We start from the raw sequence: 26,583 nt of genomic DNA, 5'->3' as shown, positions 1-26,583 counted from the left end.
AGGAAACAGACTGAGAATCCAGAGTAAAAGTTTCTCCTGCAACCCGTTCCATTTGTGCTAGATGAACGAACGTCTCTTCACATGCTCAGTTCTGAGAGATAAGTGTGTGTGAAAGCCGTCCTTCACGTAGCTTGTTGGGAACACAAAATTTCTTTTCAGTTGCATATTCCACTCCATACATATATATGGGGAAGTACTAGCTCCAACTCGGTATACAGTGAAAACTGCAGGAACTTCAAACCGGCACTAGGAAACAGACTGAGAAACCAGAGTAATAGTTTCTCCTGGAACCCGTTCCCTTTGTGCTAGATGAGTGAACGTCTCTCCACATGCTCAGTTCTGAGAGATAAGTGTGTGTGAAAGCCGTCCTTCACCTATCTTGTTGGGAACACAAAGTTTCTTTTCAGTTGCCAACACCAATCCACACATATATATGGGGAGGTACTAGCTCCAACTCGATTTTACAGTGAAATCTGCAGGAACTTCAAAACGGCACTAGGAAACAGACTGAGAATCCAGAGTAAAAGATTCTCCTGAAACCCGTTTCCTTTGTGCTACATGAGCGAACGTCTCTCCACATGCTCAGTTCTGAGAGATAAATGTGTGTGAAAGCCGTCCTTTAACTAGCTTGTTGGGAACACAAAGTTTCTTGTCAGTTGCAAACTCCACTCCATACATATATATGGGGTGGTACAAGCTCAAACTCAGTTTTACAGTGAAAACTGCAGGAACTTCAAACCGGCACTAGGAAACAGACTGAGAAACCAGAGTAAAAGTTTCTCCTGCCACCCGTTCCCTTTGTCCTAGATGAAAGACCGTCTCTCCACATGCTCAGTTCTTAGAGATAAGTGTGTGTGAAAGCCGTCCTTCACCTATCTTGTTGGGAACAAAAAGTTTCTTTTCAGTTGCAAACTCAACTCCATACATATTTATGGGGAGGTACTATCTCCACCTCGGTTTTACTGTGAAAACTGCAAGAACTTCAAACCGGCACTAGGAAACAGACTGAGAAACCACAATAAAAGTTTCTCCTGCAACCCGTTCCCTTTGTGCTAGATGAGCGAACGACTCTCCACATGCTCAGTTCTGAGAGATAAGTGTGTGTGAAAGCCGTCCTTCACCTTGCTTGTTGGGAACACAAAGATTCTTTCAGTTGCAAACTCCACTCCATACATATATATGTGGAGGTACTAGCTCCAACTCGGTTTTACAGTGAAAACTGCAGGAACTTCAAACCGGCACTAGGAAACAGACTGAGAAACCAGAGTAAAATTTTCTCCTGCAACCCGTTCCTTTGTGCTAGATGAACGAACGTCTCTCCACATGCTCAGTTCTGAGAGATAAGTGTGTGTGAAATCCGTCCTTCACCTAGCTTGTTGGGAACACTAAATTCCTTTTCAGTTGCAAACTCCACTCCATACATATATATGGGGAGATACTAGCTCCAAATCGGTTTTACAGTGAAAACTGCAGGATCTTCAAACCGGCACTAGGAAACAGACTGAGAAACCAGAGTAAAAGTTTCTCCTGCAACCCGTTCCTTTTGTGCTAGTTTAGCGAACTTCTCTCCACATGCTCAGTTCTGAGAGATAAGTGTGTGTGAAAGCCGTCCTTCAAATAGCTTGTTGGGAACACAAAGTTTCTTTACACTTGCAAACTCGACTCCATATATATATATGGGGAGGTACTAGCTCCAACTCGGTTTTACAGTGAAAATTGCAGGAACTTCAAACTGGCACTAGGAAACAGACTGAGAAACCAGAGTAAAAGTTTCTCCTGCAACCGGTCCCATTGTGCTAGATGAACGAACGTCTCTCCACATGCTCAGTTCTGAGAGAAAAGTGTGTGTGAAAGCCGTCCTTCAACTAACTTGTTGGGAACACAAAATTTCTTTTCAGTTGCAAACTCAACTCCATAAATATATATGGGGAGGTACGTGCTCCAACTCGGTTTTACAGTGAAAACTGCAGGAACTTCATACAGGCACTAGGAATCAGACTGAGAATCCAGAGTAAAAGTTTCACCTGCAACCCGTTCCCTTTGTTCTAGATGAGCGAAAGTCTCTCCACATGCACAGTTCTGAGAGGTAAGTGTGTGTGAAAGCCGTCCTTCACCTAGCTTGTTGGGAACACAAAGTTTCTTTTCAGTTGCAAACTACACTCCATACATATATAAGGGGAGGTACTAGCTCCAACTCGGTTTTAAAGTGAAAACTGCAGGAACTTCAAACCGGCACTAGGAAACAGACTGAGAAACCAGAGTAAAAGTTACTCCTGCAACCCGTTCCCTTTGTGCTAGATGAACGAACGTCTCTCCACATGCTCAGTTCTGAGAGATAAGTGTGTTTGAGAGCCGTCCTTCACCTAGCTTGTTGGGAACACAAAGTTTCTTTTCAGTTACAAACTCCAATCCATACATATATATGGGGAGGTACTATCTCCAACTCGGTTTTACAGTGAAAACTGCAGGAACTTCAAACCGGCACTAGGAAACAGACTGAGAAACCAGAGTAAAAGTTTCTCCTGCAACCCGTTCCATTTGTGCTAGATGAACGAACGTCTCTTCACATGCTCAGTTCTGAGAGATAAGTGTGTGTGAAAGCCGTCCTTCACCTAGCTTGTTGGGAACACAAAATTTCTTTTCAGTTGCATACTCCACTCCATACATATATATGGGGAGGTACTAGCTCCAACTCGGTTTTACAGTGAAAACTGCAGGAACTTCAAACCGGCACTAGGAAACAGACTGAGAAACCAGAGTAATAGTTTCTCCTGGAACCCGTTCCCTTTGTGCTAGATGAGTGAACGTCTCTCCACATGCTCAGTTCTGAGAGATAAGTGTGTTTGAAAGCCGTCCTTCACCTATCTTGTTGGGAACACAAAGTTTCTTTTCAGTTGCCAACACCACTTCATACATATATATGGGGAGGTACTAGCTCCACCTCGGTTTTACTGTGAAAACTGCAAGAACTTCAAACCGGCACTAGGAAACAGACTGAGAAACCAGAGTAAAAGTTTCTCCTGCCACCCGTTCCCTTTGTCCTAGATGAAAGACCGTCTCTCCACATGCTCAGTTCTTAGAGATAAGTGTGTGTGAAAGCCGTACTTCACCTAGCTTGTTGGGAACACAAAGTTTCTTTTCAGTTGCAAACTCCACTCCATACATATTTATGGGGAGGTACTAGCTCCACCTCGGTTTTACTGTGAAAACTGCAAGAACTTCAAACCGGCACTAGGAAACAGACTGAGAAACCACAATAAAAGTTTCTCCTGCAACCCGTTCCCATTGTGCTAGATGAGCGAACGACTCTCCACATGCTCAGTTCTGAGAGATAATTGTGTGTGAAAGCCGTCCTTCACCTACCTTGTTGGGAACACAAAGATTCTTTAAGTTGCAAACTCCACTCCATACATATATATGTGGAGGTACTAGCTCCAACTCGGTTTTACAGTGAAAACTACAGGAACTTCAAACCGGCACTAGGAAACAGACTGAGAAACCAGAGTAAAATTTTCTCCTGCAACCCGTTCCTTTGTGCTAGTTTAGCGAACGTCTCTCCACATGCACAGTTCTGAGAGATAAGTATGTGTGAAAGCCGTCCTTCAACTAGCTTGTTGGGAACACAAAGTTTCTTTACACTTGCAAACTCGACTCCATATATATATATGGGGAGGTACAATCTCCAACTCGGTTTTACAGTGAAAATTGCAGGAACTTCAAACCAGCACTAGGAAACAGACTGAGAAACCAGAGTAAAAGTTTCTCCTGCAACCCGTTCCCTTTGTGCTAGATGAACGAACGTCTATCCACATGCTCAGCTCTGAGAGATAAGTGTTTGTGAAAGCCGTCCTTCAACTAGCTTGTTGGGAACACAAAGTTTCTTTCCACTTGCAAACTCCACTCCATACATATATATGGGGAGGTACTAGCTCCAACTCGGTTTTACAGTGAAAATTGCAGGAACTTCAAACCGGCACTAGGAAACACACTGAGAAACCAGAGTAAAAGTTTCTCCTGCAACCCGTTCCCTTTCTGCTAGATGAACGAACGTCTCTCCACATGCTCAGTTCTGAGAGATAAGTGTGTGTGAAAGCCGCACTTCACCTAGCTTGTTGGGAACACAAAGTTTCTTTTCACTTGCAAACCCCACTCCATACATATATATGGGGAGGTACTAGCTCCAACTCGGTTTTACAGTGAAAACTGCAGGAACTTCATACCGGCACTAGGAAACAGACTGAGAAACCAGAGTAAAAGTTTCTCCTGCAACCCGTTCCTTTTGTGCTAGATGAACGAATGTCTCTCCACATGCTCAGTTCTGAGAGATAAGTGTATGTGAAAGCCGCCCTTCACCTAGCTTGTTGGGAACAAAAAGTTTCTTTTCAGTTGCAAACTCCACTCCATATATATATATGGGGAGGTACTAGCTCCAACTCGGTTTTACAGTGAAAACTGCAGGAACTTCAAACCGGCACTAGGAAACAGAATGAGAAACCAGAGTAATAGTTTCTCCTGCAACCCGTTCCCTTTGTGGTAGATGAACGAATGTCTCTCCACATGCTCAATTATGAGAGGTAAGTTTGTGTGAAAGCCGTCCTTCACTTAGCTTGTTGGGAACACAAAATTTCTTTTCAGTTGCATACTCCACTCCATACATATATATGGGGAGGTACTAGCTCCAACTCGGTTTTACAGTGAAAACTGCAGGAACTTCAAACCGGCACTAGGAAACAGACTGAGAAACCAGAGTAATAGTTTCTCCTGCAACCCGTTCCCTTTGTGCTAGATGAGTGAACGTCTCTCCACATGCTCAGTTCTGAGAGATAAGTGTGTTTGAAAGCCGTCCTTCACCTATCTTGTTGAGAACACAAAGTTTCTTTTCAGTTGCCAACACCACTCCATACATATATATGGGGAGGTACTAGCTCCAACTCGGTTTTACAGTGAAATCTGCAGGAACTTCAAACCGGCACTAGGAAACAGTCTGAGAAACCAGAGTAAAAGTTTCTCCTGCCACCCGTTCCCTTTGTCCTAGATGAAAGACCGTCTCTCCACATGCTCAGTTCTTAGAGGTAAGTGTGTGTGAAAGCCGTCCTTCACCTAGCTTGTTGGGAACACAAAGTTTCTTTTCAGTTGCAAACTCCACTCCATACATATTTATGGGGAGGTACTAGCTCCACCTCGGTTTTACTGTGAAAACTGCAAGAACTTCAAACCGGCACTAGGAAACAGACTGAGAAACCACAATAAAAGTTTCTCCTGCAACCCGTTCTCTTTTTGCTAGATGAGCGAACGACTCTCCACATGCTCATTTCTGAGAGATAAGTGTGTGTGAAAACCGTTCTTCACCTAGCTTGTTGGGAACACAAAGATTCTTTCAGTTGCAAACTCCACTCCATACATATATATGTGGAGGTACTAGCTCCAACTCGGTTTTACAGTGAAAACTGCAGGAACTTCAAACCGGCACTAGGAAACAGACTGAGAAACCAGAGTAAAATTTTCTCCTGCAACCCGTTCCTTTGTGCTAGATGAACGAACGTCTCTCCACTTGCTCAGTTCTGAGAGATAAGTGTGAGTGAAAGCCGTCCTTCACCTAGCTTGTTGGGAACACTAAATTTCTTTTCAGTTGCAAACTCCACTCCATACATATATATGGGGAGATACTAGCTCCAAATCGGTTTTACAGTGAAAACTGCAGGATCTTCAAACCGGCACTAGGAAACAGACTGAGAAACCAGAGTAAAAGTTTCTCCTGCAACCCGTTCCTTTTGTGCTAGATTAGCGAACGTCTCTCCACATGCTCAGTTCTGAGAGATAAGTGTGTGTGAAAGCCGTCCTTCAACTAGCTTGTTGGGAACACAAAGTTTCTTTACACTTGCAAACTCGACTCCATATATATATATGGGTAGGTACAATATCCAACTCGGTTTTACAGTGAAAATTGCAGGAACTTCAAACCGGCACTAGGAAACAGACTGAGAAACCAGAGTAAAAGTTTCTCCTGCAACCCGTTCCCTTTGTGCTAGATGAACGAACGTCTATCCACATGCTCAGTTCTGAGAGATAAGTGTTTGTGAAAGCCGTCCTTCAACTAGCTTGTTGGGAACACAAAGTTTCTTTTCAGTTGCAAACTCCACTCCATACATATATATGGGGAGGTACTAGCTCCAACTCGGTTTTACAGTGAAAATTGCAGGAACTTCAAACCGGCACTAGGAAACAGACTGAGAAAACAGAGTAAAAGTTTCTCCTGCAACCCGTTCCCATTGTGCTAGATGAACGAACGTCTCTCCACATGCTCAGTACTGAGAGATAAGTGTTTGTGAAAGCCGACCTTCAACTAGCTTGTTGGGAACACAAAGTTTCTTTTCACTTGCAAACTCCACTCCATACATATATATGGGGAGGTACTAGCTCCAACACAGTTTTACAGTGAAAATTGCAGGAACTTCAAACCGGCACTAGGAAACAGACTGAGAAAACAGAGTAAAAGTTTTTGCTGCAAACCGTTCCTTTGTGCTACATGAACGAACGTCTCTCCACATGCTCAGTTCTGAGAGATAAGTGTGTGAGAAAGCCGTCCTTCACCTAACTTTTTGGGAACACAAAATTTCTTTTCAGTTGCAAATTCCACTCCATAAATATATATGGGGAGGTACGAGCTCCAACTCGGTTTTACAGTGAAAACTGCAGGAACTTCATACCGGAACTAGGAAACAGACTGAGAAACCAGAGTAAAAGGTTCTCCTGCATCCCGTTCCCTTTCTGCTAGATGAACGAAAGTCTCTCCACATGCTCAGTTCTGAGAGATAAGTGTGTGTGAAAGCCGTCCTTCACATAGCTTGTTGGGAACACAAAGTTTCTTTTCAGTTGCAAATTCATCTCCATACATATATATGGGGAGGTACTAGCTCCAACTCGGTTTTACAGTGAAAACTGCAGGAACTTCAAACCGGCACTAGGAAACAGACTGAGAAACCAGAGTAAAAGTTTCTCCTGCAACCCGTTCCCTTTCTGCTAGATGAACGAACGTCTCTCCACATGCTCAGTTCTGAGATATAAGTGTGTGTGAAAGCCGTCCTTCACCTAGCTTGTTGGGAACACAAAGTTTCTTTTCACTTGCAAACCCCACTCCATACATATATATGGGGAGGTACTAGCTCCAACTCGGTTTTACAGTGAAAACTGCAGGAACTTCATACCGGCACTAGGAAACAGACTGAGAAACCAGAGTAAAAGTTTCTCCTGCAACCCGTTCCTTTTGTGCTAGATGAACGAATGTCTCTCCACATGCTTAGTTCTGAGAGATAAGTGTATGTGAAAGCCGCCCTTCACCTAGCTTGTTGGGAACACAAAGTTTCTTTTCAGTTGCAAACTCCACTCCATATATATATATGGGGAGGTACAAGCTCCAACTCGGTTTTACAGTGAAAACTGCAGGAACTTCAAAGCGGCACTAGGAAACAGAATGAGAAACCAGAGTAAAAGTTTCTCCTGCAACCCGTTCCCTTTGTGGTAGATGAACGAAAGTCTCTCCACATGCTCAATTCTGAGAGGTAAGTGTGTGTGAAAGCCGTCCTTCACCTAGCTTGTTGAGAACACAAAGTTTCATTTCAGTTGCAAACTCCACCCCATACATATATATGGGGAGGTACTAGCTCCAACTCGGTTTTACAGTGAAAACTGCAGGAACTTCAAACCGGCACTAGGAAACAGACTGAGAAACCAGAGTAAAAGTTTCTCCTGCAACCCGTTCCCTTTGTGCTAGATGAGCGAACGTCTCTCCACATGCTCAGTTCTGAGATGTAACTGTGTGTGAAAGCCGTCCTTCACCTAGCTTGTTGGGAACACAAAGATTCTTTTCAGTTGCAAACTCCACTCCATACATATATATGGGGAAGTACTAGCTCCAACTCGATTTTACAGTGAAAACTGCAGGAACTTCAAACCGGCACTAGGAAACAGACTGAGAAACCACAGTAAAAGTTTCCCCTGCAACCCGTTCCCTTTGTGCTAGATGAGCGAACGTCTCTCCACATGCTCAGTTCTGAGAGGTAACTGTGTGTGAAAGCCGTCCTTCACCTAGCTTGTTGGGAACACAAAGTTTCTTTTCAGTTGCAAACTCCACTCCATACATATATATGGGGAGGTACTAGCTCCAACTCCGTTTCACAGTGAAAACTGCAGGAACTTCAAACCGGCACTAGGAAACAGACTGAGAAACCAGAGTAAAAGTTTCTCCTGAAACCTGTTCCCTTTGTGGTAGATGAACGAACGTCTCTCCACATGCTCAGTTCTGAGAGGTAAGTGTGTGTGAAAGCCGTCCTTCACCTAGCTTGTTGAGAACACAAAGTTTCATTTCAGTTGCAAACTCCAATCCATACATATATATGGGGAGGTACTAGCTCCAACTCGGTTTTACAGTGAAAACTGCAGGAACTTCAAACCGGCACTAGGAAACAGACTGAGAAACCAGAGTAAAAGTTTCTCCTGCAACCCGTTCCCTTTGTTCTAGATGAGCAAAAGTCTCTCCACATGCTCAGTTCTGAGAGATAAGTGTGTGTGAAAGCCGTCCTTCATCTAGCTTGTTGGGAACACAAAATTTCTTTTCAGTTGCATACTCCACTCCATACAAATATATGGGTAGGTACTAGCTCCAACTCGGTTTTACAGTGAAAACTGCAGGATCTTCAAACCGGCACTAGGAAACAGACTGAGAATCCAGAGTAAAAGTTTCTCCTGCAACCCGTTCCCTTTGTGCTAGATGAACGAACGTCTCTCCACATGCTCAGTTCTCAGAGATAAGTGTGTTTGAAAGCCGTCCTTCACATAGCTTGTTGGGAACACAAAGTTTGTTTTCAGTTGCAAACTCCTCTCCATACATATATATGTGGAGGTACTAGCTCCAACTCTGTTTTACAGTGAAAACTGCAGGAAATTCAAAACGGCACTAGGAAACAGACTGAAAATCCAGAGTAAAAGTTTCTCCTGAAACCCGTTCCCTTTGTACTAGATGAGCGAACGTCTCTCCACATGCTCAGTTCTGAGAGATAAATGTCTGTGAAAGCCGTCCTTCACCTAGCTTGTTGGGAACACAAAGTTTCTTTTCAGTTGCAAACTCCATTCCATACATATACATGGGGAGGTACTAGCTCCAACTCGGTTTTACAGTGAAAACTGCAGGAAATTCCAACCGGCACTAGGAAACAGACTGAGAAACCAGAGTAAAAGTTTCTCCTGCAACCCGTTCCCTTTGTGCTTGATGAGCGAAAGTCTCTCCACATGCTCAGTTCTGAGAGGTAACTGTGTGTGAAAGCCGTCCTTCACCTAGCTTGTTGGGAACACAAAGATTCTTTTCAGTTGCAAACTCCACTCCATACATATATATGGGGAGGTACTAGCTCCAACTCGATTTTACCGTGAAAACTGCAGGAAATTCAAACCGGCACTAGGAAACAGACTGAGAAACCACAGTAAAAGTTTCCCCTGCAACCCGTTCCCTTTGTGCTAGATGAGCGAAAGTCTCTCCACATGCTCAGTTCTGAGAGGTAACTGTGTGTGAAAGCCGTCCTTCACCTAGCTTGTTGGGAACACAAAGTTTCTTTTCAGTTGCAAACTCCACTCCATACATATATATGGGGAGGTACTAGCTCCAACTCCGTTTCACAGTGAAAACTGCAGGAACTTCAAACCGGCACTAGGAAACAGACTGAGAAACCAGAGTAAAAGTTTCTCCTGAAACCTGTTCCCTTTGTGGTAGATGAACGAACGTCTGTCCACATGCTCAGTTCTGAGAGGTAAGTGTGTGTGAAAGCCGTCCTTCACCTAGCTTGTTTGGAACACAAAGTTTCTTTTCAGTTGCAAACTACACTCCATACATATGTATGGGGAGGTACTATCTCCAACTCGGTTTTACAGTGAAAACTGCAGGAACATCAAACCGGCACTAGGAAACAGACTGAGAAACCAGAGTAAAAGTTTCTCCTGCAACCCGTTCCCTTTGTGCTAGATGAACGAACGTCTCTCCACATGCTCAGTTCTGAGAGGTAACTGTGTGTGAAAGCCGTCCTTCACCTAGCTTGTTGGGAACACAAAATTTCTTTTCAGTTGCATACTCCACTCCATATATTTATATGGGGAGGTACTAGCTCCAACTCGGTTTTACAGTGAAAACTGCAGGAACTTCAAACCGGCACTAGGAAACAGACTGAGAAACCAGAGTAAAAGTTTCTCCTGCAACACGTTCAATTGGTGCTAGATGAGTGAACGTCTCTCCACATGCTCAGTTCTGAGAGATAAGTGTGTTTGAAAGCCGTCCTTCACATATCTTGTTGGGAACACAAAGTTTCTTTTCAGTTGCAAACTCCACTCCATACATATATATGGGGAGGTACTAGCTACAACTCGATTTTACAGTGAAATCTGCAGGAACTTCAAAACGGCACTAGGAATCAGACTGAGAAACGAGAGTAAAAGTTTCACATGCAACCCGTTCCCTTTGTGCTAGATGAACGAAAGTCTCTCCACATGCTCAGTACTGAGAGATAAGTGTTTGTGAAAGCCGAACTTCAACTAGCTTGTTGGGAACACAAAGTTTCTTTTCACTTGCAAACTCCACTCCATACATATATATGGGGAGGTACTAGCTCCAACACGGTTTTACAGTGAAAATTGCAGGAACTTCAAACCGGCACTAGGAAACAGACTGAGAAAACAGAGTAAAAGTTTTTCCTGCAACCCGTTCCCTTTGTGCTACATGAACGAACGTCTCTCCACATGCTCAGTTCTGAGAGATAAGTGTGTGAGAAAGCCGTCCTTCACCTAACTTTTTGGGAACACAAAATTTCTTTTCAGTTGCAAACTCCACTCCATAAATATATATGGGGAGGTACGAGCTCCAACTCGGTTTTACAGTGAAAACTGCAGGAACTTCATACCGGAACTAGGAAACAGACTGAGAAACCAGAGTAAAAGTTTCTCCTGCAACCCGTTCCCTTTCTGCTAGATGAACGAACGTCTCTCCACATGCTCAGTTCTGAGAGATAAGTGTGTGTGAAAGCCGTCCTTCACCTAGCTTGTTGGGAACACAAAGTTTCTTTTCACTTGCAAACCCCACTCCATACATATATATGGGGAGGTACTAGCTCCAACTCGGTTTTACAGTGAAAACTGCAGGAACTTCATACCGGCACTAGGAAACAGACTGAGAAACCAGAGTAAAAGTTTCTCCTGCAACCCGTTCCTTTTGTGCTAGATGAACGAATGTCTCTCCACATGCTCAGTTCTGAGAGATAAGTGTATGTGAAAGCCGCCCTTCACCTAGCTTGTTGGGAACACAAAGTTTCTTTTCAGTTGCAAACTCCACTCCATATATATATATGGGGAGGTACTAGCTCCAACTCGGTTTTACAGTGAAAACTGCAGGAACTTCAAACCGGCACTAGGAAACAGAATGAGAAACCAGAGTAAAAGTTTCTCCTGCAACCCGTTCCCTTTGTGGTAGATGAACGAAAGTCTCTCCACATGCTCAGTTCTGAGAGGTAAGTGTGTGTGAAAGCCGTCCTTCAACTAGCTTGTTGAGAACACAAAGTTTCATTTCAGTTGCAAACTCCACCCCATACATATGAATGGGGAGGTACTAGCTACAACTCGATTTTACAGTGAAAACTGCAGGAACTTCAAACCGGCACTAGGAAACAGACTGAGAAAACAGAGTAAAAGTTTCTCCTGCAACCCGTTCCCTTTGTGCTACATGAACGAACGTCTCTCCACATGCTCAGTTCTGAGAGATAAGTGTGTGAGAAAGCCGTCCTTCACCTAACTTGTTGGGAACACAAAATTTCTTTTCAGTTGCAAACTCCACTCCATACATATATATGGGGAGGTACGAGCTCCAACTCGGTTTTACAGTGAAAACTGCAGGAACTTCATACCGGAACTAGGAAACAGACTGAGAAACCAGAGTAAAAGTTTCCCCTGCAACCCGTTCCCTTTCTGCTAGATGAACGAACGTCTCTCCACATGCTCAGTTCTGAGAGATAAGTGTGTGTGAAAGCCGTCCTTCACATAGTTTGTTGGGAACACATAGTTTCTTTTCAGTTGCAAATTCATCTCCATACATATATATGGGGAGGTACTAGCTCCAACTCGGTTTTACAGTGAAAACTGCAGGAACTTCAAACCGGCACTAGGAAACAGACTGAGAAACCAGAGTAAAAGTTTCTCCTGCAACCCGTTCCCTTTCTGCTAGATGAACGAACGTCTCTCCACATGCTCAGTTCTGAGAGATAAGTGTGTGTGAAAGCCGCCCTTCACCTAGCTTGTTGGGAACACAACGTTTCTTTTCAGTTCCAAACTCCACTCCATATATATATATGGGGAGGTACTAGCTCCAACTCGGTTTTACAGTGAAAACTGCAGGAACTTCAAACCGGCACTAGGAAACAGAATGAGAAACCAGAGTAAAAGTTTCTCCTGCAACCCGTTCCCTTTGTGGTAGATGAACAAAAGTATCTCCACATGCTCAATTCTGAGAGGTAAGTGTGTGTGAAAGCCGTCCTTCACCTAGCTTGTTGAGAACACAAAGTTTCATTTCAGTTGCAAACTCCACTCCATACATATATATGGGGAGGTACTATCTCCAACTCGGTTTTACAGTGAAAACTGCAGGAACTTCAAACCGGCACTAGGAAACAGACTGAGAAAACAGAGTAAAAGTTTCTCCTGCAACCCGTTCCCTTTGTGCTACATGAACGAACGTCTCTCCACATGCTCAGTTCTGAGAGATAAGTGTGTGAGAATGCCGTCCTTCACCTAACTTGTTGGGAACACAAAATTTCTTTTCAGTTGCAAACTCCACTCCATAAATATATATGGGGAGGTACGAGCTCCAACTCGGTTTTACAGTGAAAACTGCAGGAACTTCATACCGGAACTAGGAAACAGACTGAGAAACCAGAGTAAAAGTTTCTCCTGCAACCCGTTCCCTTTCTGCTAGATGAACGAACGTCTCTCCACATGCTCAGTTCTGAGCGATAAGTGTGTGTGAAAGCCGTCCTTCACATAGCTTCTTGGGAACACATAGTTTCTTTTCAGTTGCAAATTCATCTCCATACATATATATGGGGAGGTACTAGCTCCAACTCGGTTTTACAGTGAAAACTGCAGGAACTTCAAACCGGCACTAGGAAACAGACTGAGAAACCAGAGTAAAAGTTTCTCCTGCAACCCGTTCCCTTTCTGCTAGATGAACGAACGTCTCTCCACATGCTCAGTTCTGAGAGATAAGTGTGTGTGAAAGCCGCCCTTCACCTAGCTTGTTGGGAACACAAAGTTTCTTTTCAGTTCCAAACTCCACTCCATATATATATATGGGGAGGTACTAGCTCCAACTCGGTTTTACAGTGAAAACTGCAGGAACTTCAAACCGGCACTAGGAAACAGAATGAGAAACCAGAGTAAAAGTTTCTCCTGCAACCCGTTCCCTTTGTGGTAGATGAACAAAAGTATCTCCACATGCTCAATTCTGAGAGGTAAGTGTGTGTGAAAGCCGTCCTTCACCTAGCTTGTTGAGAACACAAAGTTTCATTTCAGTTGCAAACTCCACTCCATACATATATATGGGGAGGTACTATCTCCAACTCGGTTTTACAGTGAAAACTGCAGGAACTTCAAACCGGCACTAGGAAACAGACTGAGAAAACAGAGTAAAAGTTTCTCCTGCAACCCGTTCCCTTTGTGCTACATGAACGAACGTCTCTCCACATGCTCAGTTCTGAGAGATAAGTGTGTGACAATGCCGTCCTTCACCTAACTTGTTGGGAACACAAAATTTCTTTTCAGTTGCAAACTCCACTCCATAAATATATATGGGGAGGTACGAGCTCCAACTCGGTTTTACAGTGAAAACTGCAGGAACTTCATACCGGAACTAGGAAACAGACTGAGAAACCAGAGTAAAAGTTTCTCCTGCAACCCGTTCCCTTTCTGCTAGATGAACGAACGTCTCTCCACATGCTCAGTTCTGAGCGATAAGTGTGTGTGAAAGCCGTCCTTCACATAGCTTCTTGGGAACACATAGTTTCTTTTCAGTTGCAAATTCATCTCCATACATATATATGGGGAGGTACTAGCTCCAACTCGGTTTTACAGTGAAAACTGCAGGAACTTCAAACCGGCACTAGGAAACAGACTGAGAAACCAGAGTAAAAGTTTCTCCTGCAACCCGTTCCCTTTCTGCTAGATGAACGAACGTCTATCCACATGCTCAGTTCTGAGAGATAAGTGTGTGTGAAAGCCGCCCTTCACCTAGCTTGTTGGGAACACAAAGTTTCTTTTCACTTGCAAACTCCACTCCATACATATATATGGGGAGTTACTAGCTCCAACTCGGTTTTACAGTGAAAACTGCAGGAACTTCTTACCGGCACTAGGAAACAGCCTGAAAAAACAGAGTAAAAGTTTCTCCTGCAAACCGTTCCTTTTGTGCTAGATGAACGAATGTCTCTCCACATGCTCAGTTCTGAGAGATAAGTGTATGTGAAAGCCGCCCTTCACCTAGCTTGTTGGGAACACAAAGTTTCTTTTCAGTTGCAAACTCCACTCCATATATATATATGGGGAGGTACTAGCTCCAACTCGGTTTTACAGTGAAAACTGCAGGAACTTCAAACCGGCACTAGGAAACAGAATGAGAAACCAGAGTAAAAGTTTCTCCTGCAACCCGTTCCCTTTGTGCTAGATGAACGAAAGTCTCTCCACATGCTCAATTCTGAGAGGTAAGTGGGTGTGAAAGCCGTCCTTCACCTAGCTTGTTGAAAACACAAAGTTTCATTTCAGTTGCAAACTCCAATCCATACATATATATGGGGAGGTACTAGCTCCAACTCGGTTTTACAGTGAAAACTGCAGGAACTTCAAACCGGCACTAGGAAACAGACTGAGAAACCAGAGTAAAAGTTTCTCCTGCAACCCGTTCCCTTTGTTCTAGATGAGCGAAAGTCTCTCCACATGCTCAGTTCTGAGAGATAAGTGTGTGTGAAAGCCGTCCTTCATCTAGCTTGTTGGGAACACAAAATTTCTTTTCAGTTGCATACTCCACTCCATACATATATATGGGTAGGTACTAGCTCCAACTCGGTTTTACAGTGAAAACTGCAGGAACTTCAAACCGGCACTAGGAAACAGACTGAGAATCCAGAGTAAAAGTTTCTCCTGCAACCCGTTCCCTTTGTGCTAGATGAACGAACGTCTCTCCACATGCTCAGTTCTGAGAGATAAGTGTGTTTGAAAGCCGTCCTTCACCTAGCTTGTTGGGAACACAAAGTTTGTTTTCAGTTGCAAACTCCACTCCATACATATATATGGGGAGGTACTAGCTCCAACTCGGTTTTACAGTGAAAACTGCAGGAAATTCAAAACGGCACTAGGAAACAGACTGAAAATCCAGAGTAAAAGTTTCTCCTGAAACCCGTTCCCTTTGTGCTAGATGAGCGAACGTCTCTCCACATGCTCAGTTCTGAGAGATAAATGTCTGTGAAAGCCGTCCTTCACCTAGCTTGTTGGGAACACAAAGTTTCTTTTCAGTTGCAAACTCCATTCCATACATATACATGGGGAGGTACTAGCTCCAACTCGGTTTTACAGTGAAAACTGCAGGAACTTCAAACCGGCACTAGGAAACAGACTGAGAAACCAGAGTAAAAGTTTCTCCTGCAACCCGTTCCCTTTGTGCTAGATGAGCGAACGTCTCTCCACATGCTCAGTTCTGAGAGGTAACTGTGTGTGAAAGCCGTCCTTCACCTAGCTTGTTGGGAACACAAAGATTCTTTTCAGTTGCAAACTCCACTCCATACATATATATGGGGAGGTACTAGCTCCAACTCGGTTTTACAGTGAAAACTGCAGGAAATTCAAAACGGCACTAGGAAACAGACTGAAAATCCAGAGTAAAAGTTTCTCCTGAAACCCGTTCCCTTTGTGCTAGATGAGCGAACGTCTCTCCACATGCTCAGTTCTGAGAGGTAACTGTGTGTGAAAGCCGTCCTTCACCTAGCTTGTTGGGAACACAAAGTTTCTTTTCAGTTGCAAACTCCACTCCATACATATATATGGGGAGGTACTAGCTCCAACTCCGTTTCACAGTGAAAACTGCAGGAACTTCAAACCGGCACTAGGAAACAGACTGAGAAACCAGAGTAAAAGTTTCTCCTGAAACCTGTTCCCTTTGTGGTAGATGAACGAACGTCTCTCCACATGCTCAGTTCTGAGAGGTAATTGTGTGTGAAAGCCGTCCTTCACCTAGCTTGTTGAGAACACAAAGTTTCATTTCAGTTGCAAACTCCAATCCATACATATATATGGGGAGGTACTAGCTCCAATTCGGTTTTACAGTGAAAACTGCAGGAACTTCAAACCGGCACTAGGAAACAGACTGAGAAACCAGAGTAAAAGTTTCTCCTGCAACCCGTTCCCTTTGTGCTACATGAACGAACGTCTCTCCACATGCTCAGTTCTGAGATATAAGTGTGTGAGAATGCCGTCCTTCACCTAACTTGTTGGGAACACAAAATTTCTTTTCAGTTGCAAACTCCACTCCATAAATATATATGGGGAGGTACGAGCTCCAACTCGGTTTTACAGTGAAAACTGCAGGAACTTCATACCGGAACTAGGAAACAGACTGAGAAACCAGAGTAAAAGTTTCTCCTGCAACCCGTTCCCTTTCTGCTAGATGAACGAACGTCTCTCCACATGCTCAGTTCTGAGCGATAAGTGTGTGTGAAAGACGTCCTTCACATAGCTTCTTGGGAACACATAGTTTCTTTTCAGTTGCAAATTCATCTCCATACATATATATGGGGAGGTACTAGCTCCAACTCGGTTTTACAGTGAAAACTGCAGGAACTTCAAACCGGCACTAGGAAACAGACTGAGAAACCAGAGTAAAAGTTTCTCCTGCATCCCGTTCCCTTTGTGGTAGATGAACAAAAGTATCTCCACATGCTCAATTCTGAGAGGTAAGTGTGTGTGAAAGCCGTCCTTCACCTAGCTTGTTGAGAACACAAAGTTTCATTTCAGTTGCAAACTCCACTCCATACATATATATGGGGAGGTACTATCTCCAACTCGGTTTTACAGTGAAAACTGCAGGAACTTCAAACCGGCACTAGGAAACAGACTGAGAAAACAGAGTAAAAGTTTCTCCTGCAACCCGTTCCCTTTGTGCTACATGAACGAACGTCTCTCCACATGCTCAGTTCTGAGAGATAAGTGTGTGAGAATGCCGTCCTTCACCTAACTTGTTGGGAACACAAAATTTCTTTTCAGTTGCAAACTCCACTCCATAAATATATATGGGGAGGTACGAGCTCCAACTCGGTTTTACAGTGAAAACTGCAGGAACTTCATACCGGAACTAGGAAACAGACTGAGAAACCAGAGTAAAAGTTTCTCCTGCAACCCGTTCCCTTTCTGCTAGATGAACGAACGTCTCTCCACATGCTCAGTTCTGAGCGATAAGTGTGTGTGAAAGATGTCCTTCACATAGCTTCTTGGGAACACATAGTTTCTTTTCAGTTGCAAATTCATCTCCATACATATATATGGGTAGGTACTAGCTCCAACTCGGTTTTACAGTGAAAACTGCAGGAACTTCAAACCGGCACTAGGAAACAGACTGAGAAACCAGAGTAAAAGTTTCTCCTGCAACCCGTTCCATTTCTGCTAGATGAACGAACGTCTATCCACATGCTCAGTTCTGAGAGATAAGTGTGTGTGAAAGCCGCCCTTCACCTAGCTTGTTGGGAACACAAAGTTTCTTTTCACTTGCAAACTCCACTCCATACATATATATGGGGAGTTACTAGCTCCAACTCGGTTTTACAGTGAAAACTGCAGGAACTTCTTACCGGCACTAGGAAACAGCCTGAGAAAACAGAGTAAAAGTTTCTCCTGCAAACCGTTCCTTTTGTGCTAGATGAACGAATGTCTCTCCACATGCTCAGTTCTGAGAGATAAGTGTATGTGAAAGCCGCCCTTCACCTAGCTTGTTGGGAACACAAAGTTTCTTTTCAGTTGCAAACTCCACTCCATATATATATATGGGGAGGTACTAGCTCCAACTCGGTTTTACAGTGAAAAATGCAGGAACTTCAAACCGGCACTAGGAAACAGAATGAGAAACCAGAGTAAAAGTTTCTCCTGCAACCCGTTCCCTTTGTGCTAGATGAACGAAAGTCTCTCCACATGCTCAATTCTGAGAGGTAAGTGGGTGTGAAAGCCGTCCTTCACCTAGCTTGTTGAGAACACAAAGTTTCATTTCAGTTGCAAACTCCAATCCATACATATATATGGGGAGGTACTAGCTCCAACTCGGTTTTACAGTGAAAACTGCAGGAACTTCAAACCGGCACTAGGAAACAGACTGAGAAACCAGAGTAAAAGTTTCTCCTGCAACCCGTTCCCTTTGTTCTAGATGAGCGAAAGTCTCTCCACATGCTCAGTTCTGAGAGATAAGTTTGTGTGAAAGCCGTCCTTCATCTAGCTTGTTGGGAACACAAAATTTCTTTTCAGTTGCATACTCCACTCCATACATATATATGGGTAGGTACTAGCTCCAACTCGGTTTTACAGTGAAAACTGCAGGAACTTCAAACCGGCACTAGGAAACAGAATGAGAAACCAGAGTAAAAGTTTCTCCTGCAACCCGTTCCCTTTGTGGTAGATGAACGAAAGTCTCTCCACATGCTCAATTCTGAGAGGTAAGTGTGTGTGAAAGCCGTCCTTCACCTAGCTTGTTGAGAACACAAAGTTTCATTTCAGTTGCAAACTCCACTCCATACATATATATGGGGAGGTACTAGCTCCAACTCGGTTTTACAGTGAAAACTGCAGGAACTTCAAACCGGCACTAGGAAACAGACTGAGAAAACAGAGTAAAAGTTTCTCCTGCAACCCGTTCCCTTTGTGCTACATGAACGAACGTCTCTCCACATGCTCAGTTCTGAGAGATAAGTGTGTGAGAAAGCCGTCCTTCACCTAACTTGTTGGGAACACAAAATTTCTTTTCAGTTGCAAACTCCACTCCATAAATATATATGGGGAGGTACGAGCTCCAACTCGGTTTTACAGTGAAAACTGCAGGAACTTCATACCGGAACTAGGAAACAGACTGAGAAACCAGAGTAAAAGTTTCTCCTGCAACCCGTTCCCTTTCTGCTAGATGAACGAACGTCTCTCCACATGCTCAGTTCTGAGAGATAAGTGTGTGTGAAAGCCGTCCTTCACATAGCTTCTTGGGAACACATAGTTTCTTTTCAGTTGCAAATTCATCTCCATACATATATATGGGGAGGTACTAGCTCCAACTCGGTTTTACAGTGAAAACTGCAGGAACTTCAAACCGGCACTACGAAACAGACTGAGAAACCAGAGTAAAAGTTTCTCCTGCAACCCGTTCCCTTTCTGCTAGATGAACGAACGTCTATCCACATGCTCAGTTCTGAGAGATAAGTGTGTGTGAAAGCCGCCCTTCACCTAGCTTGTTGGGAACACAAAGTTTCTTTTCACTTGCAAACCTCACTCCATACATATATATGGGGAGGTACTAGCTCCAACTCGGTTTTACAGTGAAAACTGCAGGAACTTCTTACCGGCACTAGGAAACAGCCTGAGAAAACAGAGTAAAAGTTTCTCCTGCAAACCTTTCCTTTTGTGCTAGATGAACGAATGTCTCTCCACATGCTCAGTTCCGAGAGATAAGTGTATGTGAAAGCCGCCCTTCACCTAGCTTGTTGGGAACACAAAGTTTCTTTTCAGTTGCAAACTCCACTCCATATATATATATGGGGAGGTACTAGCTCCAACTCGGTTTTACAGTGAAAACTGCAGGAACTTCAAACCGGCACTAGGAAACAGAATGAGAAACCAGAGTAAAAGTTTCTCCTGCAACCCGTTCCCTTTGTGCTAGATGAACGAAAGTCTCTCCACATGCTCAATTCTGAGAGGTAAGTGGGTGTGAAAGCCGTCCTTCACCTAGCTTGTTGAGAACACAAAGTTTCATTTCAGTTGCAAACTCCAATCCATACATATATATGGGGAGGTACTAGCTCCAACTCGGTTTTACAGTGAAAACTGCAGGAACTTCAAACCGGCACTAGGAAACAGACTGAGAAACCAGAGTAAAAGTTTCTCCTGCAACCCGTTCCCTTTGTTCTAGATGAGCGAAAGTCTCTCCACATGCTCAGTTCTGAGAGATAAGTGTGTGTGAAAGCCGTCCTTCATCTAGCTTGTTGGGAACACAAAATTTCTTTTCAGTTGCATACTCCACTCCATACATATATATGGGTAGGTACTAGCTCCAACTCGGTTTTACAGTGAAAACTGCAGGAACTTCAAACCGGCACTAGGAAACAGACTGAGAATCCAGAGTAAAAGTTTCTCCTGCAACCCGTTCCCTTTGTGCTAGATGAACGAACGTCTCTCCACATGCTCAGTTCTGAGAGATAAGTGTGTTTGAAAGCCGTCCTTCACCTAGCTTGTTGGGAACACAAAGTTTGTTTTCAGTTGCAAACTCCACTCCATACATATATATGGGGAGGTACTAGCTCCAACTCGGTTTTACAGTGAAAACTGCAGGAAATTCAAAACGGCACTAGGAAACAGACTGAAAATCCAGAGTAAAAGTTTCTCCTGAAACCCGTTCCCTTTGTGCTAGATGAGCGAACGTCTCTCCACATGCTCAGTTCTGAGAGATAAATGTCTGTGAAAGCCGTCCTTCACCTAGCTTGTTGGGAACACAAAGTTTCTTTTCAGTTGCAAACTCCATTCCATACATATACATGGGGAGGTACTAGCTCCAACTCGGTTTTACAGTGAAAACTGCAGGAACTTCAAACCGGCACTAGGAAACAGACTGAGAAACCAGAGTAAAAGTTTCTCCTGCAACCCGTTCCCTTTGTGCTAGATGAGCGAACGTCTCTCCACATGCTCAGTTCTGAGAGGTAACTGTGTGTGAAAGCCGTCCTTCACCTAGCTTGTTGGGAACACAAAGATTCTTTTCAGATGCAAATTCCACTCCATACATATATATGGGAAGGTACTAGCTCCAACTCGATTTTACAGTGAAAACTGCAGGAACTTCAAACAGGCACTAGGAAACAGACTGAGAAACCACAGTAAAAGTTTCCCCTGCAACCCGTTCCCTTTGTGCTAGATGAACGAACGTCTCTCCACATGCTCAGTTCTGAGAGGTAACTGTGTGTGAAAGCCGTCCTTCACCTTGCTTGTTGGGAACACAAAGTTTCTTTTCAGTTGCAAACTCCACTCCATACATATATATGGGGAGGTACTAGCTCCAACTCCGTTTCACAGTGAAAACTGCAGGAACTTCAAACCGGCACTAGGAAACAGACTGAGAAACCAGAGTAAAAGTTTCTCCTGAAACCTGTTCCCTTTGTGGTAGATGAACGAACGTCTCTCCACATGCTCAGCTCTGAGAGGTAATTGTGTGTGAAAGCCGTCCTTCACCTAGCTTGTTGAGAACACAAAGTTTCATTTCAGTTGCAAACTCCAATCCATACATATATATGGGGAGGTACTAGCTCCAACTCGGTTTTACAGTGAAAACTGCAGGAACTTCAAACCGGCACTAGGAAACAGACTGAGAAACCAGAGTAAAAGTTTCTCCTGAAACCTGTTCCCTTTGTGGTAGATGAACGAACGTCTCTCCACATGCTCAGTTCTGAGAGGTAAGTGTGTGTGAAAGCCGTCCTTCACCTAGCTTGTTTGGAACACAAAGTTTCTTTTCAGTTGCAAACTACACTCCATACATATGTATGGGGAGGTACTATCTCCAACTCGGTTTTACAGTGAAAACTGCAGGAACATCAAACCGGCACTAGGAAACAGACTGAGAAACCAGAGTAAAAGTTTCTCCTGCAACCCGTTCCCTTTGTGCTAGATGAACGAACGTCTCTCCACATGCTCAGTTCTGAGAGGTAACTGTGTGTGAAAGCCGTCCTTCACCTAGCTTGTTGGGAACACAAAATTTCTTTTCAGTTGCATACTCCACTCCATATATTTATATGGGGAGGTACTAGCTCCAACTCGGTTTTACAGTGAAAACTGCAGGAACTTCAAACCGGCACTAGGAAACAGACTGAGAAACCAGAGTAAAAGTTTCTCCTGCAACACGTTCCCTTTGTGCTAGATGAGTGAACGTCTCTCCACATGCTCAGTTCTGAGAGATAAGTGTGTTTGAAAGCCGTCCTTCACCTATCTTGTTGGGAACACAAAGTTTCTTTTCAGTTGCAAACTCCACTCCATACATATATATGGGGAGGTACTAGCTACAACTCGATTTTACAGTGAAATCTGCAGGAACTTCAAAACGGCACTAGGAAACAGACTGAGAATCCAGAGTAAAAGATTCTCCTGAAACCCGTTTCCTTTGTGCTACTTGAGCGAACGTCTCTCCACATGCTCAGTTCTGAGAGATAAATGTGTGTGAAAGCCGTCCTTTACCTAGCTTGTTGGGAACACAAAGTTTCTTGTCAGTTGCAAACTCCACTCCATACATATATATGGGGAGGTACTAGCTCAAACTCAGTTTTACAGTGAATACTGCAGGAACTTCAAACCGGCACTAGGAAACAGACTGAGAAACCAGAGTAAAAGTTTCTCCTGCAACCCGTTCCCTTTGTCCTAGATGAAAGACCGTCTCTCCACATGCTCAGTTCTTAGAGATAAGTGTGTGTGAAAGCCGTCCTTCACCTAGCTTGTTGGGAACCCAAAGTTTCTTTTCAGTTGCAAACTCCACTCCATACATATTTATGGGGAGGTACTAGCTCCACCTCTGTTTTACTGTGAAAACTGCAAGAACTTCAAACCGGCACTAGGAAACAGACTGAGAAACCACAATAAAAGATTCTCCTGCAACCCGTTCCCTTTGTGCTAGATGAACGAACGACTCTCCACATGCTCAGTTCTGAGAGATAAGTGTGTGTGAAAGCCGTCCTTCACCTAGCTTGTTGGGAACACAAAGTATCTTTTCAGTTGCAAACTCCACTCCATACATATATATGGGCAGTTATTAGCTCCAACACGGTTTTACAGTGAAAACTGCAGGAACTTCAAACCGGCACTAGGAAACAGACTGAGAAACCAGAGTAAAAGTTTCTTCTGCATCCCGTTCCCTTTGTGCTAGATGAACGAAAGTCTCTCCACATGCACAGTTCTGAGAGATAAGTGTGTGTGAAAGCCGTCCTTCACCTAGCTTGTTGGGAACACAAAGTTTCATTTCAGTTGCAAACTCCACTCCATACATATATATGGGGAGGTACTAGCTCCAATTCGGTTTTACAGTGAAAACTGCAGGAACTTCAAACCGGCACTAGGAAACAGACTGAGAAACCAGAGTAAAAGTTTCTCCTGCAACCCGTTCCCTTTGTGCTAGATGAACGAACGTCTCTACAAATGCTGAGTTCTGAGAGATAAGTGAGTGTCAAAGCCGTATTTCACCTAGCTTGTTGGGAACACAAAGTTTCTTTTCAGTTGGAAACTCCACTCCATACATATAAATGGGGAGGTACAAGCTCCAACTCGGTTTTACAGTAAAAACTGCAGGAACTTCATACCGGCACTAGGAAAAAGACTGAGAAACCAGAGTAAAAGTTTCTCCTGCAACCCTTTCCCTTTGTGCTAGATGAACAAATGTCTCTCCACTTGCTCAGTTCTGAGTGATAAGTGTGTGTGAAAGCCGTCCTTCAACTAGCTTGTTGGGAACACAAAGTTTCTTTTCAGTTGCAAACTCCACTCCATACATATATATGGGGAGTTACTAGCTCCAACACGGTTTTACAGTGAAAACTGCAGGAACTTCAAACCGGCACTAGGAAACAGACTGAGAAACCAGAGTAAAAGTTTCTCCTGCAACCCGTTCCCTTTGTGCTAGATGAACGAAAGTCTCTCCACATGCTCAGTTCTGAGAGATAAGTGTGTGTGAAAGCCGTCCTTCACCTAGCTTGTTGGGAACACAAAGTTTCTTTTCAGTTGCAAACTCCACTCCATACATATATATGGGGAGGTACAAGCTCCAACTCGCTTTTACAGTGAAAACTGCAGGAACTTCAAACCGGCACTAGTAACCAGACTGAGAAACCAGAGTAAAAGTTTCCCCTGCCACCCGTTCCCTTTGTGCTAGATGAACGAACGTCTCTCCACATCTTCAGTTCTGAGAGATAAGTGTGTGTGAAAGCCATTCTTCACCTAGCTTGCTGGGAACACAAAGTTTCTTTTCAGTAGCAAACTCCTCTCCATACATATATATGGGGAGGTACTAGCTCCAACTCGGTTTTACAGAGAAAACTGCAGGAACTTCGAACCGGCACTAGGAAACAGACTGAGAAACCAGAGTAAAAGTTTCTCCTGCAACCCGTTCCCTTTGTGCTAGATGAAAGAACGACTCTCCAAATGCTCAGTTCTGAGAGAAAGTGTGTGTGAAAGCCGTCCTTCACGTAGCTTGTTGGGAACACAAAGTTTCTTTTCAGTTGCAAACTCCACTCCATACATATATATGGGGAGGTACTAGCTCCAACCCGGTTTTACAGAGAAAACTGCAGGAACATTAAACCGGCACTAGGAAACAGACTGAGAAAACAGAGTAAAAGTTTCTCCTGCAACACGTTCCCTTTGTGCTAGATGAACAAACGTCTCTAAACATGCTCAGTTCTGAGTGATAAGTGTGTGTGAAAGCCGTCATTCACCTAGCTTGTTGGGAACACAAAGTTTCTTTTCAGTTGCAAACCCCACTCCATACATATATATGGGCAGTTACTAGCTCCAACACGGTTTTACAGTGAAAACTGCAGGAACTTCAAACCGGCACTAGGAAACAGACTGAGAAACCAGAGTAAAAGTTTCTCCTGCAAACCGTTCCCTTTGTGCTAGATGAACGAACGTCTCTCCACATGCTCAGTTCTGAGAGATAAGTGTGTGTGAAAGCCGTCCTTCACCTAGCTTGTTGGGAACACATAGTTTCATTTCAATTGCAAACTCCACTCCATACATATATATGGGGAGGTACTAGCTCCAACTCGGTTTTACAGTGAAAACTGCAGGAACTTCAAACCGGCACTAGGAAACAGACTGAGAAACCAGAGTAAAAGTTTCTCCTGCAATCCGTTCCCTTTGTGCTAGATGAACGAACGTCTCTCCACATGCTCAGTTCTGAGAGATAAGTGTGTGTGAAAGCCGTCCTTCACCTAGCTTGTTGGGAACACAAAGATTCTTTTCAGTTGCAAACTCCACTACATACATATATAGGGGGAGGTACGAGCTCCAACTCGGTTTTACAGTGAAATCTGCAGGAACTTGAAACCGGCACTAGGAAACAGACTGAGAAACCAGAGTAAAAGTTTCTCCTGCAACCCGTTCCCTTTGTGCTAGATGAACGAACGTCTCTCCACATGCTCAGTTCTGAGAGATAAGTGTGTGTGAAAGCCGTCCTTCACCTAGCTTGTTGGGAACACAAAGATTCTTTTCAGTTGCAAACTCCACTCCATACATTTATAGGGGGAGGTACTAGCTCCAACTCGGTTTTACAGTGAAATCTGCAGGAACTTGAAACCGGCACTAGGAAACAGACTGAGAAACCAGAGTAAAAGTTTCTCCTGCAACCCGTTCCCTTTGTGCTAGATGAACAAACGTCTCTCCACATGCTCAGTTCTGAGTGATAAGTGTGTGTGAAAGCCGTCCTTCAAATAGCTTGTTGGGAACACAAAGTTTCTTTTCAGTTGCAAACTCCACTCCATACATATATATGGGGAGGTACTAGCTCCAACACGGTTTTACAGTGAAAACTGCAGGAACTTCAAACCGGCACTAGGAAACAGACTGAGAAACCAGACTAAAAGTTTCTCCTGCAACCCGTTCCCTTTGTGCTAAATGAACGAAAGTCTCTCCACATGCTCAGTTCTGAGAGATAAGTGTGTGTGAAAGCCGTTCTTCACCTAGCTTGTTGGGAACACAAAGTTTCATTTCAGTTGCAAACTCCACTCCATACATATATATGGGGAGGTACTAGCTCCAATTCGGTTTTACAGTGAAAACTGAAGGAAATTCAAACCGGCACTAGGAAACAGACTGAGAAACCAGAGTAAAAGTTTCTCCTGCAACCCGTTCCCTTTGTGCTAGATGAACGAACGTCTCTCCACATGCTCAGTTCTGAGAGATAAGTGTGTGTGAAAGCCGTCTTTCACCTAGCTTGTTGGGAACACAAAGTTTCTTTTCAGTTGCAAACTCCACTCCATACATATATATGGGGAGGAACTAGCTCCAACTCGATTTTACAGTGAAAACTGCAGGAACTTCAAACCGGTACTAGGAAAAAGACTGAGAAACCAGAGTAAAAGTTTCTCCTGCAACCCATTCCCTTTGTGCTAGATGAACGAACGTCTCTCCACATGCTCAGTTCTGAGAGGTAAGTGTGTTTGAGAGCCATCCTTCACCTAGCTTGTTGGGAACACAAAGTTTCTTTACATTTGCAAACTCCACCCCATACATATATATGGGGAGGTATTA

Source organism: Camelus bactrianus, unplaced genomic scaffold (assembly GCF_048773025.1).
Source record: "Camelus bactrianus isolate YW-2024 breed Bactrian camel unplaced genomic scaffold, ASM4877302v1 HiC_scaffold_30, whole genome shotgun sequence".
NCBI lineage: Eukaryota > Metazoa > Chordata > Mammalia > Artiodactyla > Camelidae > Camelus > Camelus bactrianus.
Note: the sequence above shows the minus strand (reverse complement) of the source record.